This window comes from Gossypium hirsutum, chromosome D11, assembly GCF_007990345.1.
Source record: "Gossypium hirsutum isolate 1008001.06 chromosome D11, Gossypium_hirsutum_v2.1, whole genome shotgun sequence".
NCBI classification, from domain to species: Eukaryota; Viridiplantae; Streptophyta; class Magnoliopsida; order Malvales; family Malvaceae; genus Gossypium; species Gossypium hirsutum.
The window spans coordinates 60,265,533-60,271,532 of record NC_053447.1 but is presented as its reverse complement, the minus strand read 5'-3'; positions in this window follow the sequence as shown (position 1 = coordinate 60,271,532).

Here is a 6,000-nt window from a genome sequence, read left to right as displayed (position 1 = left end):
CCATCTACCCCAAACCCACCCCCCTCCAATTTTTTTTAATATTTTCCCTCCAAAATTTTACTCCCCCTATTTACTTTTCCTCAAATTTTTATTCCCCAAAATCTTTTTATTTCCCCCCTAAACTTTTACTTCTTACCCTTTACTCTCAAATAAAAAATCAAAATTATCCAAAAAAAATCACTAAACATAAATAGTAATAATTTTATTTATATCTACTATTTATATTATTAAATTAAATTAAATTTCACATTTTATATTATTTATATTATTGAATTGTTTAGTCATATTGAATATTTATATTAAAATTGAATTATTAATTATGCCATAAAATATTAGTGTTAAAATTTTATATTGGTATCAATTTCACATTTTATTTTTAAAATAACTTTTATTAAAAAAATTATATTTTTACATTTAATATATTTTTTAATTCCAAAATATATAGTGACAAAAATCTAAAGATAATTGAAACAACTAAGCAAGCAAAGAAGCTAACCAATATATAAAAAATTAATAAATAAATTATGAGGTGATGAAAGTTAATAAAAAAATTGATTAAGGTGGACAAATTTTATTACGATGGGTGACAATGGTTACAAAGACCCAAAATTATTTTTTAAAATTTAACTCGAACAAATATATTCGATTTGACTCGATTCAAATTCCATCTCACTCGACTCGATTCGAGAAAACTTCAAATAAAGTTAGGATGATAAAATGAGATTCAAAAACTCGATTAACTCGAAAATTTTCAATTCGATTTGATTCAATTCGATCGAATGCTCACCCCTAGCTTAAGCCGCCCAAAATATCTCCTTTTGGGCTTATTTACAATTTATGTCCCTCCTCATTTAATAATTGAGCTATTTAATCCTTCTAGTAACTTTTACACCTTTTTCAATTTAGTCCTTTTTCACTTAATTGACTACCCAAACATTAAAATTTTCTAACGAAATTTTAATACTATATTACTAACATTTCATAAATATTTATAAAAATATTTTTGACTCGGTTTTACGAGATCGAGGTCTCGATACCTTGTTTTAACCCAATTTCTTCAATAATTTCTTTTTCTAACTAACTACTAAATCGGTAAAATTCTTCTATCTATATTTTCATACGATTTCCTATCATATCAATATTCATGCAAAAATATTAAAATAAATCTATCTTTAAACCGGATTTTGGCTACGAAACCACTGTTCCGGTAACCTTGAATTTAGACCATTACACTCTTAACTAGATCACTTTACAGAACCCATTCAGCACAGTGCTCAGGTAATTGGGTGTACTAAACCTTTAGTGGTTAACCTCATCAGACTTACTATTTACTTATCATATCTTTTTCTGAAACAGTAGAATAACCTGAGGCAGAATGTTTAATCATTTCTTTGGCGGATACCTTTCGCCAGAGGCACACTATACCTTTAGCAGTTAACCTCACCAGGCTTACTCTTTACTTATCATATCCTTTTCTTAAATAGTAGAATAACTTGAGATAGAATCTTTAATCATTTCTTCGGCAGATACATTTCACTAGACTCTAATTTGCCAAAAGACTGTTAATTAGTGCCTTACACTACGCCAAATAGATAACTTCATCACCACCCATCTTCTTCTCGGACTTTTCAAACTTGAGGTGTGACAAGTAACCTGACACATTTATCTGTTCAGCTATGACAAGCAACATGTATGATAGTACCAGTGTATTCGAGTTCATTTATTGAGTTTCATCGGATGATACGGATAATATGAAATGAGAAATCGAAGTGGTCCAAAATGTATTGATGATAAATGAAAAATTGGAGTGATCCAAAATGTATCAATGATCAAATGTGACATTAAGGGATAAGTAGAATGTAAAGATTTGGTACACATTATAAGTACTCAAATGTTATGAAATGATATATTATAAATTTGGTACATTACATGATTGATTTTGTATTAACACTCGCCTTGTTATTGTGATCTATTATGCAATCTTTACTACGTTATTTAGTTCAAGTTGTTAAATTGTAAATCAAGGTAAGTTTATCATTTAAATACATACGAATTTACTAAGCATTTTTTATACTTTTCTCGTTGTTTTTCCCTTTTCTTGTTAAATTACCATCTTGTGGAACATGTTGACCAGGTCTACGAGAAGTGTCACACCCTAGTTAGGCGAACCAGATTGGTTTGAAAGACTACGCCAACGGAGACAGCCTAAATTGTGAAACTTAAACCGGGTGAGGATGATAACTTTGTGGCGAAGAGCTACGAAGAACTTCGTTGATGCTGCAGAGTGCTAGCCCGAGCGATAGTGATATTATAGTTAAGGTGAAGACCTTATTAGGCGGACTTTCCCGCTAATAAGATCACTACTCATGTTTTAGTATCGCTACTTAAATAAGTATGATGGATTGTAGAATATGTTTAAGTCACATGGCATCCTAATGGAGGCAATGTGTCAATAATTAGGACACTTGTAGAGCCTCGTAGGATGTGATTAATTAGTGAAAGCGTGTGGGAATAGGTAATGACTAGAGATAATCCTGATTGGAATTTGGACGTCGGTAAGCTATAAATAGGATAGTGTGGTAGTGGAGAAAAGATTTTTTATTCATATTCTTCACCAAACTTTGTTATCATCGAAGAAACCAAAAGAGTTCTTTGCTGCTAGCAAGGGTATTAAATGTAAATGTTAGGAAAACTTCGGTGATAGTTGTCTGCTGGTAAATTCTTAAACCTTCCTTTAAGTTTTGCCAGATAGATAGAAACTAACTTAAGAAAAGATTGGTTTAATTTCTTTGAATACTTGGTAGGAAGGGAACTCCTATCCAGAAACCGCTTGATTGTTGATAATTCTTGTTGTATCTTAAGTATTTGGTTATTTTCAATTATTAAAGAAGTTTTTTTATTGTTCAGATAAAGAAATAGAAGAAGGTCCCAGTGCTAAAGGAAAAGAACTAGTAGAGCATATAAAGCTCTAAGTAAAGTATTCTGGTGAGTTCTTCTCTACCTTGTGTCTGGTATCTATGTGAAATCGCTTATTCTTAAACTCTATACAGTCAGGTAAATGGCTTAATCATCTATTTTTGATGTTCATGTCTAAAAGGTCTTATTCAAAGAGTTAATGCATGTATGGCTAATTACGGTTAAATAGGTCGAGAAAACTTAATATATATACAGTAATCCTTCCTTGGTGCACAAGCTCCATATCCAAATGGGTGTAAGGAGGTATCAGAGGGATATGTATATAATGACAAAGAAGATATAGGATAATATGAATGGTGAAAACCCGACCTTACAAGAGAACACTTAGATGTTCATATAAGGAGGGGAGTTAGGAAGATACAGATTTATTGTTGTTACATAACTCAAATGAATGGATTTAAAGATACAAGAAATATTTGTTTTTTCAGGAATCAGGGATCAGAAGCTATCACAAGGAAGGGAGTACGTAGAAAAAGGGTGCATGTGGTATTGCATGTTACATGAGCACATGAACAGTAGACCTGTCCGTTATAGTGGATAAACCACGCAAGTGAGGTATTCGTGGAGTAGATGTGTTCGTGATTGTCTTATATGAGTATAGAAACAGTGTTGTTCGCCAATCGGCTGAGTTAAATTGCAGTATCATCCGCCAGTTGATCTGTAAACCAGAGTAATGTATCCGCCAAACATGGCAAACTAATCGAGTCTCTTTTTCCTACTTGTCTAATAGTAATTAAGTTGGGATCGTTTTTCCAAGAAACTCACCAAGTTCTTACGAACTTACCAAGTTTCTCCTTTCTTTCAAGTTCTTAGATTAAGCATGGTGACTGAAGGGACACAGCCAGATTAGCGGCCATCTACGAGCCTTTTTAATTTCAGTGTTAACATATATTTGTTGGGGGTGTTAGGTCTCTTGTTAAATACCGCCACTTTGGAAATTTTTTGTATTGAATGTTATTTTGAAAACATTGAATGATGAATAGAAGTCTTGACTACGTAATGATATATTATGATTCATTGATGTAAATTTAATAGACGAAAAAGGGTAAGTCGAGTATAATTAAGTCTTTAAATGTAGTAGACTGTTACAATAAAATCATGCAACCAAATACAGGTGAACTCGGACTAGAAAAGTACTGCTCTGTTAGAGAGAGTATTCACCAAAACGGATGATGTTCTTTTCTAGAAAGAAGAAGTTAATAGACGTGTTTTTAGATCAAGTCAACATGTGATGCTCTATACCCGGATCTAAGGGTTAGGTCTGGCATGGGGTTTCACAAGAAGCTCACACTATCCCGTCATTGATTCAGTAGTCTTTTAATCATTTAAAAATTATGGTTTTGTGGCATGTACATAGTTGCTATAAGTGAGTTAATTTCGAATTATTAGCTTGGTTTGAGTTTGGTTATATATGAATTATGACATGTTAATGCTTATACATGTATTATGGTATGATTTGGTCATATGTTGAGACCATATGGATAGTGTTTAAATGGCTCATTTAAATGTACAATGGTATGATTTGAATAAGAAAATGGCATGGTTAAATGTTGTTTTGAGTGGCCTGAAAGCATGAAAGATTAGTTTGTGTTTTAACAAGTTGTTTAATGTGTTTTGGTGCCAAATTAAGCCATGTTGAATTGATTGATTTTGGTAAAGATTAAATGATGACATGGTATGCAATTTGGTTGGTTTTGTGCAGGAACAAAGGTGCAATTATGCACCAAATGAATTAACGGTATAGTTGGCTTGGATTAGGTGCCAAAAGGCCTATTTTGTGCCAAAAACAAAGTTCACATTGCGACGTCAGGCGATGGTCTTCGTGATGGGATCTGGTTTTTGGGTCACGGTGTGACGAGGAATCTCGTCATCACAACGAGGCAAAACATATGGTCACATCGCAACATCATTTTAAAATTTTGTAAATGTTGCAATTTGATCCTGATGCGATCTCGAGTTAATTCTAGAGCATAAGTAAGCTCGTATAAGACCCGAGAAAGATTGTATAATGAATTTATGATCTGTAATGGTGGTGTTTGTATGATTTATGTTTACGTTGCATGTTATTCGACTGTAGTTGCTCCGACAACGACTATAACATTTCGTAACTCGGACCCGACGATCAGGTCGAGCAAGGGGTGTTACAATGCGAGCGTACCTTATTCCATTATTCATAACTTGCATGTCAATATAAGTTTCCCAGAAAATTTACAATCTGAGTTGAATCTCCTCTTTACAAAGTAATGTTAAACCCTTCCTACGTTGAACAGATTCGACAACGAAGTAATCATGCATGTTGTATCTCCTCCTGATAGATTCAAATTCAATAACCTTTAACCGGGTCTCATAGAGGAATACAACATCGAATCTTTAGCGACCAACATTCATCGTAGCTCTAGAACTACACATAGGATCCCAAGCCCATGACAGTTCCAATTAAGGAACTTCATTGGTCCCAATGGGGCTGCTCAACAGCCACTGTCAATCGATCAACTATTCCATTCTCAACCCTACAACGAGTTACACTACCTCTCCCTTCCTTCTCTTCAATTGGCCTTACAAGACGAGCCCTCTTCTTTTTCCCACTCCCCTAAGGTTTGAATCACCCAAAACTATCTTTGTTCACCTTAACAATTCAACTTCCTCCCCTTTATCTTAAATGTTATTATATTAAAAGTTTGGGACATCAAAGCTAACACCGTGTATTACGCGTAAGTTGTTGATTCAATCTCTATATTTTAATTTGGTTATTTATTTGAAATTTCAGTCTTGAACCAAACTATTTTCAAAATCTCATTTGGTTAACATATTATCACATCTGTAATACCATGTCAATTTGCTATTTGCACAATGCTCAAAGAAAAGTCACATTATTTTAATTATTGGATTTAAAGACTATTGTTTGAGTTAATATTAAAATTTCAAAATTCGAAAAGTATAAAAACTAAAGTTAATTAAATTGGAGAATAGGGGACTAAACCCACAACTTATGCATACAATACTAATAAGAAAATTTGACCTAAT